Below are 14,329 nucleotides of genomic sequence, written 5' to 3'. Positions count from 1 at the left end.
ATCATTTATAGTCAATGATCGGTTCAATTGTACCAGAGGGCACAGTGTATTCCATGTAAAGAGCCTTCGTCATTATGGAGGAAAAATGTTCAACTGTGTGTGAATTTCTAAGGCACCAAACTCTTGAGGTCATCGGTCCCTAGACTTACGCACTACTTAAACTAACTTATGCCAAGAACAACACACATGCCGGCCACTGTGCCAGAGCGGTTCTAGGCGCTTCAGTCTGGAACTGCGCTGCTGCTACGGTCGCAGGTTCGAATCCTGCCTTGGATATGGATGTGTCTGATGTCCTTAGGTTGGTTAGGTTTAAGTAGTTCTAAGTCTAGGGGACTGATGACCTCAGATGTTAAGTCCCATAGTGCTCAGAGCCATTCGAACCATGCTGAACACACACACCCATGCCCGAGAGAGGACTCGAACCTCCGGCAGGAGGAGTCGTGCATTGCGTGGCATGGCCCCTCAAACCACGCGGCTCATTATGGAGACACCACTAGCTTGCACAGTGCCTAGTTGGCAGCTTGGGTCCATGGCTGCAGGGGGACTGCACCGCACACTAACCCTACTATCAGCTCTTACCAACTGATATCGGGGCTTATCTGACCAGGCCACGCTTATCCAGTCGTCTAAGGTCACTGTAGGAACTGTCGTGCAGTCACCAAAGGTACTTTCGTCGGACGTCTGCTGCGATAGCCCATTAACGCCAAATTTCGCCGCACTGCCATAACGGATACGTTCCTTCGTACGTCCCACATTAGTTCCTACGGTTATTATACACAGTGCTGCTTGTCTGTTAGCACTGATAACCCTACACAAACACCATTGCTCTTGGTCCTCAAGTGAAGGCCTTCAGCCAGTGCGTTATCGATGGTGAGATGTGATGGCTGAAATTTGGTATCCTCTGCACATTCTTGAAACTGTGGATCTCGGAATACTGAATTTCCTAACGGGTTCCGAAATGAAGTTTCCCATCTTCTACCTCCAGCTCCACGTATAAAGTCTGTTAAATGTCGTCGAGCGGTCATAATGACGTCGAAAGCCTTTTCACGTGACATGTAAATTGAAGCGATCACTGCTGTAAACTGCAGCGGGACACTACGCGGAATCAGCGGCGACGAGAGAAAATGTATACCAGACTGGGAGTCGAACTTGGGATCTCCTGCTTACGTGGCAGGTGCGTTAACCACTGCGCCATCCTGGAGACAGCGTTATCGAAACTGCTCCGAATATCTCTGCACGCCTCCAAGGCTGAGCCACAAACCTACCGAGAACCACCTATCCGCAGTCCCTGTCCATCTCCTGCATGTTCGCTACTCTGTTATTGCCACAGGTCAGGCGTGCGAGTATTTGTGCAGCCATACTGAAGAAAGTGGATCCACTGCCCAGCCAGGCGCATAAGTTATATGAATGCGTGGTGTCTTTTTACAAAGTGACTGCTATTTTTATACTTTTTCTAATTTATGCAAATCAACGTATCTCTTTTAGTGTCCTAATATGGAAGCATGGATACTACAAAACACCTGTGAGTATAAACGAAATAATGTCTGTCTTTCAGTGAGTGTGTGCGTGTGTGTGTGTGTGTGTGTGTGTGTGTGTGTGTGTGTGCGTGAGAGGGAGAGAGAGAGAGAGAGAGAGAGAGGCAGACGGACAGACAGACAGAGAGGGCTCCATAATTACTCTAGAATACCAGGAGCCATTTCAGATGCAATTGGTAGCATGTACGGTGGGGTGGGGGTGGATCCGGGGATTGGAGTAGGAACACAAAAAACTCCGGTATAAGTTCAAGAAAACGTGGGGCACATACGACTTACAGCCTGCAAAACGTATTATGCGGATACAGTACCCTTATCACCGTTTACTATGGACGTGTCTATTCAAAGTGAGTAACATGCAAAAATAATCGAAAATGGTTATTAGTGTCGAAAGTTTTATGGGCCGCTAGACTGGTTGGTAACAGCCCTAATTTCATGTCATCCCTACAGATCAGTGGGGATATTTCCAAAGACGACATTTGCCGATGTAATTAGTATATGTACCGCCGAAGCGAGTACGCCAATGTTATTGAAGCGTCTTTCTAAACAAGGAAAAGAAGGCAAAACAGGTCTTACATACTAGTCAAAGTGACTAGCCATTGGTTCAAAATGGCTCTGAGCCCTATGGGACTTAACATCTGTGGTCATCAGTCCCCTAGACTTAGAACTACTTAAAACCAACTAACCCAAGGACATCACACACATCCATGTCCGAGGCAGGACTCGAACCTGCGACCGCAGCAGCAGCACGGTTCCGGGCGGAAGCGCCTAGAACCGCTCGGCCACAACGACCGGCGACTAGCCATTCAGCTTTAAGAGATTACAATTTATTAATCGAAATACAGGTAATTAGTACAAAATAAAAGACTTTTCTTTCTAATTCGTATATTGTCCATAATGTCAAAAAAAACCATACATATTATAAAATTGTATGTTTGTATATATGTATGTCACACATCTCCTCCTAAACCATTGAACCAATTTCAACCAATCTTTGCACACATATCACTATATCACTTACTGTCTGGAGAGAATCGCTGTGGGGATAAGAACCATCTAACTAGAACCCGTTCTGGTCTACATTCCTTTTTCACCCCAACCCACAACACTACCTATCAATGAGGTGTGTGTGGGGTGGGGGGAGGGTTAAAGAGTAGTGTACTAACCCACTGACTTTCTTCATCCTGTATTTCAGAATGAGACAACTTATCGATTTGTAGCGAACTTTACACATAATTTCAAACCTTAACAAAACTTTTTCTTGCTGATAGAACCTACAAAGTTATGAAAGGAAAAATGTTTATCGGTTACTACATTTTCGCTACTCATGCAGTAAAATTCCTGCAGCATGATGACGTTTAAATTTATAACTTCTTTGCTGCTTACCTTATTCACAACACATTTCGCAGACAGTATCCAGATATGCCACTGAATGCACCTACGAAATTAAATCGTTTTACAACACATAGTTCAGGAAGGGGACCCATGAAAAATACGGGCCTCGCAAGGAACTTGTGACGTCACGCTAGTCGTCCGCAAAACTTCGTAAACGCTCAGCTCCCTAGGGGCCATGGGACACCAACGTGTAATTAAAAAGGTGCCTAGTAAAGGCGTTAACTTTGTCATGTGCTATCGAGAGCTTAAATGCTTCTAAAAGTGCAGTCAGGAGACAGTAAATTCGTGTAAAACAGCTACTCACTGCCCGCCAGAGACGGCTTCGAGCACTGGTAAGATCTACAGTGTCACGTAGTAATATCACATTTTATTCCGGAAATAAATATGTCAGATGCTGTGCTGTTTGTAGGAAACAAAGACGTTACTTCTTCCATAAGAAAATCGAGCTTATCATTGCATCATCTCTGATTTTTATTATCTGTGTTATGGAATGGAATGGTAATGGCCCCTATATTGTTCTTACTCTGATAAAGACGAAGGGAACTTATAATTGTGAATATTATGTATTACAACTCGATAGTAAGAGTATTCAAGGAAGAAATAAACCATTGCTCATCTCTGATAAATAGGTGAGACACGACTGTAAATATTACACTGTCTAGTTATTGTAATTACCATAGAAAGTCTCAACTACACCAGGTTGACGTAGAGTTGGAGAGACGTTGGGGAGACTGGTGAAGGAACCTGCAAATAAACACGGCGACTTTCAACGGAGTATGCAAGAAGAAATCTGCCACACCTCTTTATAAACGAATTACCGCACGATAAAACGTACACACAAAGCGAGTTTAGTTTGAATGGACATTTCAGTACGTCACATGAAAACCAACAATACGTGCTAATCTTGTCTGTAAAACAATAAAATACAATAAAAATAACAATATAACGTGTTGTGACGTAAGTGCCACGGCATGTCTTTCTCTTGCGCCTCGGTTCAGAAGATATGACGTCATAAACATTGAGCTACGTGAAAACAAAACTGCAGAGCAAAATTCGCTACAGATACAGAAAAATATGTGTGAAATATGTCAAATGCATGTGGTTGTATGTGACATTTTCGTACACTAGGTCCCTGGACCGATTTCAACAAAACTTGGTACAGATGTTACACTAAGAGCCAATGAAACCGGTACACCTGCCTAATATAGTGTAGGTCCCTCACGACCAGGCAGAAGTGCCGCAACACGACGTGGCATGGACTCGACTAATGTCGGAAGTAGTGCTTGAGGGAAATGACACCATGAATCCTGCAGGGTTGTCCACAAATCCATCAGAGTACGAGGAGGTGGAGATTTCTTCTCGACATCACATTGCAAGGCATTCCAGATATGGTCAATAATGTTCATGTCTGGGTATCCCAGATATGCTCAATAATGTTTACGTCTAGGGTGTCTCATGGCCAGCGGAAGTGTTTAAATTCAAAAGAGTGTTCCTGGAGCCACTCTTTAGCAATTCTAGACGTGTGGGGTGTCGCGTTATTCTGCTGGAATCGCCCAAATCCGTCAGAATGCACAATGGACATGAATGGATACAGGTGATCAGAAAGGATGCTTACGTACGTTCACCTGACAGTATCAGGGATCCCATAACACCCCATCTGCACACGCCGCACAACTTTACAGAGGCTCCACCAGCTTGAGCAATCTACTGCTGACGTGAAGGGTCCATGGTTTCATGATGTCTCCGTACCCGTACACGTCCATCCGCTCTATACAATTTCAAAAATGGTTCAAATGGCTCTAAGCACTATGGGACTTAACATCTGAGGTCATCAATCCCCTAGAGTTAGAACTACTTAAACCTAACTAACCTAAGGACATCACACACATCCATGACCAAGGCAGGATTCAAACCTGCGACCGTAACAGGAGAGCGGTTCCGGACTGAAGCGCCTAGAACCGCTTGGCCACAGCGGCCGGCTCTATACAATTTAAAACCAGACTCGTCCGACCAGGAAATATGCTTCCAGTCATCATCAATCCAATATCGGTGTTGATGGACCCAGGCGAGGCGTGCAGTCATGAAGGATACACGAGTGGGCCTACGGCTCCGAAAGCCCTATAACATTTTGAATGGTTCGTTCGCTGACACATGTTGATGGCCCAGTACTGAAATCTGCAGCAAGTTGCTGAAGGTTTGCACTTCTGCCACGTTGGACGATTCTCTTCAGTCGTCGTTGGTCCCGTTGTTGCAGGATATTTTCCAAGCCGCAGTGATGTCGGAGATTTGATGTTTTACCGGATTCCTGATGTTTACGTTACAACCGTGAAATGGTCGTACGGGAGAAATCTCCACTTCGCCGCTACCGACTATATCACCACGTTCAAACTCACTTAAATCTTGATAACCTGCCATTGTAGCAGAAGTAACCGTGTAACTAACCTGTTACTACGGGTTATTACGTTATTATTGGGAATATAATTACTTATTGCTTGTGAAATTAACGTGAGAAGATTAGGGTCGCCACCGACTCTAACCACACAACTAATCGAAGGTTTGGTCGAGGCGGAAAATAAATTAATTTGATCACAGACCAAAAACTCACAAAAATGCATACGTTGTGATGTCGCTCATAGCGGATACGATGCAATTAACAGTATTTCCCGTGCGCTGTTCACGACAATCAAACATTTAAAATAAAATAGAAAATGCATGAACACTGCATAAGATCAGCTCCCAGCAACACACCTGAAAATAAGACTTACTCTAAAGCATTTGTTATAAAATACAAGGGGAGTCTAATCACTGGACCTGTGCGTAAGGAAACGCGTTGGATGTGCTAACAGGAAAGCTACGAGGCGAGTGGCTTAGGTGCAAAAACGTAACCTCGGAATACAAGAGAAAATTGTGGATAACATTTATTTGTAAGACATGGATGTGAGGCATGTACACAATTCCTGATAACATTGAAGAAAAGCGTCGATACGTTCACCGCTATAACCTACACCTAAAATCATTGGTGTGAATCATTCATACAACTGCTGTTGCCTGATAACTGATCGTAATTACTCGTGAAACGGTACACGTTTCGCAGTACACCCGCGTGCCCACGTGGGTTGTGGAGACACAATTTCTAGGTTTCGTGCCCTAATTGCAACTATCACATCACACAGTCATGAACAGTTAACGTTATTTAAAACAAACATGAGACCGGACAGTTAGTGATGACGGTAGCCCAACAAAACTTTAACGTTCAACCACGTGGTCGGCTCTCCATGGATGAAAGATACATAAAGCAAGGAAAATTAACGAGAAGGCAAAGATATTTATATTTAGAAAAATGAAAGCTTATACAGGCACAGCTGAAGGCAAACAGACATTCATACAGAAGCGAGTGCTCACTTCTTATCGACACCTTTGTGTGGCGGTCTTCCGGTGGATCCAAGTCTCCTATAGAAATTTACTAAAAGAAAAATCTGCCAAAGTTTTGCATTCCTCGCTGCGACAAGGCAACGCAATCTTTCAGAGTTGAAAAGCGAGACCAAAAGCTAACAGCTCTCCCCTCGCCACGTAACAACGCGCCACGCGGTCAGTGTAACTCACCCTTCTTCGACTGGAGCACAGCTGTGGACGCTTCCCGTACCGACGGCAGACTGCCTCCCGCTTCTTCTCCAGCCTCTTCCACGCTCCGCGTGGCCCGGTAAACCCAAAGACGCCATTTCCGCCACCAACCTAACGCAGGTGGATTTCTCACCAGTAGCGCAAACCTCTTTGCCTACTTGACCACTACGAGAGTTGGCTATTCTGTACAACTGCTGCTGAATCTGTACGACTATCGCAGACTTTCTGCAGCAGACTACGCCACCGTCTAGCAACGTGACACACAACCACATTCATTCAAATGGTTCAAATGGCTCTGAGCACTATGGGACTTAACATTTTAGGTCATCAGTCCCCTAGAACTTAGAACTACTTAAACCTAACTATCCTAATGACATCACACACATCCATGCCCGAGGCAGGATTCGAACCTGCGATCGTAGCAGTCCCGCGGTTCCGGACTGCAGCGCTAGAACCGCACGACCACCGCGGCCGGCCACATTCATTCAGTCACACCACTATGATAATTATGAGAAAAGAGAAACAATGGAAAGAAAGAGAAATACTAGTGAAAATGGGCTACAGGACTAATGAAAGGTGGCTACAGGACTCTTTCAACCGATCTAACAACTGTGCCAGACACTAGTCGTCTTATATAGGTGCTGGCACCCGCAGGGCCGTATTCTACATGTTAACATATCTCTGTATTTGAATATGCATGCCTATACCTATTTATTTGACGTTTCAGCTTTCTTACTATCTGGAAAGAAATACTGTGGACGTAGGAACCAGCAATCTCGTATCGAGATGGGGGTGACAGTGTGGAGCGAGATGGTAGCAGTAGGATGTAGACAGAGAGGGGAAAGAAGGTCGTGGAGACAGATATGGGGAAAAAGAGATGGACAGAGAGAGGGGAGAGGAGGAGATGGATTTAGAGAATGAAGAAGAAGGAGACGGACAGGGAGACAGCGTCGAGCAAGCGGACAGATCAAATGGACAGAAAAAGCGAAGAGGTGATGGACAGAGAGAGGTCGAGAAGGAGATAGACAGAGAGCTGTGGGTCAGGGAAGGTGGTCAGACAGAGGGAGGAGAAGGTGATGGACACCGAGGAAGGTGGAGGAGATGGGCAGGGAGAAGAAGAAGGAGGAGGTGGACTAATACAACTGAAATTAATGTTAACCCCGGAAATGCCAGGTACCCAGCTAGAACATAAATAAAATTATTTATTTTTACATTATTATATTTCATTCATTTTACTTTCTAATAGAAATATAAACAGACCAGCTCGTTATGCGATACAATCAGATACTATGATGACATAAGCATATGTCAGAGGATAAGTTCCTTAGTTTCTCTTTCTTGTAGTTTCCTTTCATTTTTTTAACGTGAAATCATTAATGCAACACGAAATGCTAGTTAACAATGATTACGAGACTTTTTCCGACAACTCTGTTAACTTTGCAAACTCACAGTCGTACGTTACTTAATAAATGAGCAAACGAAGCTAGCAGAACTCAGCTAAGTTCATTTACACTCGCGAGCAGCTCTCACCTAGTTTATGAAGAGCCCCGCGGCAAAAGCGCCTCGCTGCGACACGACAAGGCATGCCGCCAGAATGCGGGCAGCGGCGCGCCTAACTGCAGCGCTTAAACCGCATTGTGGCACCGACGTACGCCTCGCCCCGTGTCTAAATGCAAACCGCTACTAATATGTACCTGCGTATTAGAGTTAATTTCCGTCCCGTTTGCGGTACGAACAAAAGTGTGCGCAACATTGTGCCGGGCTCAATTACGGGAAAGATGTAAACTGGACGAGTTTTAATATTAGATTCCTTTGCGAGGCTTTTTTCGTTCGCGGGCTTAATACTTCCGTCTGCTTTGTGAGAGAACATAACTGTGTTAATTCGCCACGGCTTACTTCCCCCGGCCACGCCGCCGCTTTGGGTTCACAACGCTAGCTTTAAAAAATATCCCGCCGAGCATGCGTTTTTGCGTATCCTTTCTCTCGTCTCCCTTTTTTTCCTTTTTAAGTCGCCGCGAAATTAAAATCTTTTAGTGTCAACTACGAGAGTATTCGTGCTTTATAACAAAAGACCAAACGAATGTTACGTACGAGTTGAACGTGTCGCGCTGGAAGGTGCCCTTTGCTACCCCCTGCTGGCTCCCAGGGGCAGACAGACACCGAAAAGCCGACAACACGGGGTCTGCAGACGTAACTTAAGGTGAGAATGAAGTAAAGTGTATGTCTAACTGGACAGTTGTGTTCATTTAAGACTTCTTCGACACATCCCAATACTCTTGTATCCGTTGTTAAAAACAGAATAGTTATCAACAAAACACCGATTTCCCTTTTCAATCTATTTTGCCTTTAATGCCAAATTTGGTGCATTCTAATTGGACATAGTGTAAGAACTTATTCTTTATCCAACGGTAGTGACACTTCTGTCACGATACGATAATCCAAACATCTAGTCGAGAAAGCCGTAGGCGCTCTACTTTCTCGACATAGTAATTACGAGGGAGAAACACTCTGAAAACAGAAACTACACCCAGAGGTCATAGTGGAAATTGAGGACGTGCTATGGATTACCGGTGTGGGGTTTGCTAGTCCTCCATCGGGCGCATTCCCAGGTGGCGGATAGGGGAAGGCTTTCCAGGTATAGAGGGCACCGGGGAAATAAAATACTTGGGGTAGACCAAAACTAGCACAGGCAGGAGATACTCGCTCAGCCGCGGTGAAGGCAACCCTCCTATGGGCCAAGTACCCAAAAATCAAGACTCCTGGTTCAAATGGCTCTTAGCACTATCGGACTTAACATCTGAGGTGGCGGTCGCGCGGTTCCAGACTGAAGCGCCTAGAACTGCTCGGCCACAACGGCCGGCAAGACACCTGGTCCTCAAGGTTGGGGGTTGGTGCGTGGCGCTAACAACCTGACACCGCAAAACAGCAGATTGTTCAGCAACCAATTCACTGAGAGAACAGGACTGTCTCAAACTTACGACAACCAAGGCACGTCAAACGGCAACGATTTTGGTATATCGGAACATGGAATGTAAGAAGTATCTTCTAGCCGGAAGCCAGCAGGAAGTTCGACGAGGACTTACTGAGGTACCGAATTGCCGTGGTAACATTGCAAGAGATAAGTTGGAAACAAACAGAGGTGGTCGATCTTTAGCATTATACCTTGATCAATAGCGCGAACAAGAACAGGAACAAGTTTTATGGCAAAGAAGTCCATCAGTCACGTCGTGGTGGAATATGAAACAATAAACCCCAGATTATGTCGACTGAGGCTGAAGAGAAGATTTTCCAACTTGTCGCTGATTAATGTGCGTGCACCAACGGAGGATGCAGCTGGAAAAGAGAAAGAAGAATTTTATGAGCAATTGGAGCAAGTATATGATAAGCTGCAAAAGTACGACGTCAAAATTATCCTGGAGGATTACAATGCTAAAGTAGGTAAAGAGAAAGAGAACCAGCCGGTGGCAGGACTTCATAGTAAACACCTGGAATCAAATAACAATGGCTGGAAATTGATTTAATTTGCTTTTAGCAAAGGACTGGTGATTAAAAGTACGTGCTCCTCACACAAAGACATTCAGAAAGAAACTAGGATATCACCAGATGGGCTGACAAGAAATCAAATAGATCATGTACTGATATATGGACGGCATGCCTCAGATAATTTGGATGTGATCAGCCGCCGAGGAGCCGATATTGACTCAGATCATGTTTTGGTAAGAATCAAAATCTTGGAAAGGATTGCAATAAAAGGGCTGGGTTGGAGAAAAGTAAGGTCCAGAAGGTGGAGAAGGTCAAAGACCGAAGAAAGGGTAAGAGTACAGGAACAAAGTGCAAGATGAGTTGCAAAAGATCAGCGCAATGGAGGGAAAGGATATCCACGTACTGTGGGAGAAAACTAAGTTAGCGTTAAATACAGCAGCTCAAGAGCTACTCAGAGAAAGAGGAAAGAAACGGATGGTTGGATGAGGAGATGTCAAAGGCGCTGGATGATAGAAATCAAACTCGACAAAGAATGTTACAGAAACCCACACGAAATAATGTGGCTATATTTAAAGAGAAGAGAAGGATAGCTAAGAAATTAGCGCAGAATAAAAAGAGAGTATAGGGAAGGGAAAGGATAGATGAAATAAAGAAGAACTTTGAAAATAAGCAGGGGAGGAAATTCTTTTATGGTGTGGGACAAACAAGGAGAGGATATCAGCCAAGGACTGACATGCTGAAAGATGAGACAGACAGCTTGATAGTTGAGAAAATAATAGAAACATGGGCACAACGTTTTGAAGGGTGACTGTTAAACAGGCACATCGTAAGTGAAGAGAGAAATGGAGGGGCTACAAAAGAAACTGAAGAACAAGATGTGGATGGAGATGATGATGTATTAGGCACAGAACCACTCTCTACAGAAGAGTTAAGAGAAATTGTAAAGCAAATTAGGAATAACGGGGCTCCTGGATACGAGCTCATAACGGTGGAAATAGTAAAACACGAAGGTGAAATATTATCCTTAAGTTAGTTAGGTTTAAGTAGTTCTAAGTTCTAGGGGACTGATGACCTCAGATGTTAAGTCCCATAGTGCTCAGAGCCATTTTTTTAATATTAGTAAGGAGGATACGTAAAATAATTACTATGGCCTGGGAAATAGAGAAAATGCCAGAGGACTGGAAGTTACCAACCGTCTGCCCTATACATAAGAAAGGATCACGCATGCGTTGTAAGAACTAACGAGGAATATCTCTGCTGAGCATCGTCTACAAAATCCTTTGTACTGCTGTAACACAGAGAGTAAGTAGAGGAGCAGAAAGCATTCTAGGTGAGTACCTGGCAGGCTTCAGATCTGGGAGGTCTACAGCTGGCCCTATCTTTACAGTAGGTATGATGCTGGAGAAGACCTACGAATATAATGTACGATTAGAACATCTCTTTATACATTTTAAACAGCCCTGTGAGAGAGTTAAAAGATCAGCACTGTGGGAAACAATGTAGACATTCAAATTTCCGAAGAAGTTATTAGAATTAACTAAGATGGCCCTGGAAAACAGCAGGAGCCAGGTTAAAGTTCGGGGATGTCTGTGGAGATCGTTTCCAATGGAAGAAGGCCTAAATGGAGACCCATTGTCCCCAGTACTATTCAACCCGGTATTAGAGAATGGAATAAGATCAATAACCACAAACCCAGGAGGCAATATTTACAACAGACCTATTCAAATTTTGGGCTAAGCAGATGATGTGGTAATAATTGCTAGAGGTACAGACGCGCTTACATCAGCTTTCAAAGAGTTTGAAGCCGCTGCCAAGAACCTTGGTTTAGAAATTAGTGACCCAAAATCTGAGTACATGGTAACTGAGAGAGTTAGAAGAAACATAGATGATTTTCAGTTAGAAGGATACAGCTTCGAAAGAGTAGACAGTTTTATATATCTTGGTTCAGTAATAACATCAGAAAAAAAGTGGAGGCAGTTATAGAAAACCGAATTAAGGCTGCCAACAGATCATATAGAGCACTATACTCCATGCTCAGAAGTAATAACCTAAGTAGGAAATTAAAGCTGACACTTAGCAAAACAATGATCAAACCAGTTCTTATGTGTGGCCGTGAGGCACAGGTACTGACGGAGGCTTTGGAAAAGAAGCTAAATGTCTGAGAAAGGAAGATTTTCAGTCCTGTAAACGTAGGAGAGGTATGGAGAATTAGGACTAATGAAAAAATAAGGTGTCTGTACAAAGAACCTGATCTGGTAACCTCAGTCAAAATAGGAAGGCTAAGGTGGTTAGGACATGTACAGCGGATGACAGTAGAAAGCCTGCCGAAGAAGCTGATGATGGGACATCTTGGTGGTAGAAGAAGGAGAGGACGACCACGTGTGAGATGGCTGGAAGATGTGGAAGATCTTTTGATTAAATAGTAGCAATCAAGGGATTCCTCAAAGAGGCCAACAAAGATAAGATAGTGAACTTCATAATGTACAGTATATTCAAGGCAAAATTCGCAATTTAATTTTTCTTTCTTTTCTCAATTTACTAAATCATTTACTGTTAAACGTCTTAGCATTTGTACCAATGTTTTATGGATGTAACAACCAGCACCTCAGCTTAGTGGCGTGTGAAACTACTGTTTCCATTCACATATTTCAATACGTAGACTGCCCACGTGCTCCCGTCGTTTATGTATTCCATGCATGGCAAAAATGGCGCTATCCTAAATGGGCACCGAGTCACCTGTGGTGCACCCCTGGCCATGCCTGACAGCGGCGAACAAGGGTTGCAGAGATTTGTATGGGCGAATAGATGTGCAACTGGAATGAGATTTTCACTATGCAGCAGAGTGTGCGCTGATATGAAACTTCCTGGCAGATTAAAACTGTGTGCCCGACCGAGACTCGAACTCGGGACCTTTGTCTTTCGCGGGCAAGTGCTCTAGCATCTGAGCTACCGAAGTACTACTCACGCCCGGCCCTCACAGCTTTACTCCTGCCAGTATTTCGTCTCCTACCTTCCAAACTTTACAGAAGCTCTCCTGCCAGGAAGTTTCATATCAGCGCACACTCCGCTGCAGAGTGAAAATCTCATTCTGGAAACATCCCTCAGGCATTGGCTAAGCCATGTCTCCGCAGTATCCTTTCTTTCAGGAGTGCTAGTTCTGCAAGGTTCGCAGGAGAGCTTCTGTAAAGTATGGAAGGTAGGAGACGAGATACTGGCAGGAGTAAAGCTGTGAGGACCGGGCGTGAGTCCTGCTTCGGTAGCTCAGATGGTAGAGCACTTGCCCGCGAAAGGGAAAGGTCCCGAGTTCGAGTCTCGGTCGGGCACACAGTTATAATCTGCCGGGAAGTTTCAGATATACAACTGTTGAGCAACTGATCGCCCTGATGAACCAAGAAGCTACCAACAGTGTCATCTCAACGACCACCTAGCGACCGTTGCTGCGTTCGGGCCTCCACGAAAGGTGCCAGGTTCATGCACACACGCTGTCTGCTATTCACACTATCGCAACTGGACGTCCACTGAATGGGGGCAGGAGGACTTTTCAGATGAATCATATGATCCAACGGACAGATGGCCATTGGCGTGTCCTGAAACGTCTGAAAGCATATACCCTGCAATAATCGTCGGGAGGGTGGAGGCCGGAGGACGGAGCGTTGTGGTCTGGGGAATGTTTTCGTGGCATTCCCTAAGTGATGTTGTCAATTTGGAAGGCACAATGAACCAGGACAAATACGTGTATCTCTGGGACCATGTGCACGCCTACATGCAGTTTATTTTTCCTTGGCAGAATAGCATCTACCAGCAGGACAACGTGTCATGCAGCTCGCAGTGTACGTGCGTTGTTCGAAGAGGATGAGGACGTGCTTACTGGACTCCCCTGACCTATAAACTTCCAGGATTGAAACCCAATCGAGAATTTGTGGACCATCTCGATCGGACTGTTCGCGCCCTGGACCCTCACCAGAGAAATGTAGAGCAGCTGACCACGGCACTGGAGTTGGCTCGGTTACCCAACCCTGTCGGTGCCTTCCAGAACTTAACTGCCTCTCTTCCTGTAGGACTCCCAGCGGTCTGCGCTGCCAAAGGTGGTTATTCAGGCTTTTCACAAATGGTCGCATTATGTGGCTGGCCATTTTATTATTTCGTACTTTTATTTTGTATTTTGTGCACAAACTTACATTTTTTATAACTGTTCATAGGTATATCACTAACTACTTTATTAACGAGTAAAATAATGTGAAAATAGTAGACTGTGTAGTGAAAAAGAAATATTCATTTATGACAGTTTTGTTAACATT

This window comes from Schistocerca piceifrons, chromosome 1 (genome assembly GCF_021461385.2).
Source record: "Schistocerca piceifrons isolate TAMUIC-IGC-003096 chromosome 1, iqSchPice1.1, whole genome shotgun sequence".
Classification (NCBI taxonomy): domain Eukaryota; kingdom Metazoa; phylum Arthropoda; class Insecta; order Orthoptera; family Acrididae; genus Schistocerca; species Schistocerca piceifrons.
This window is presented reverse-complemented; position numbering follows the sequence as displayed.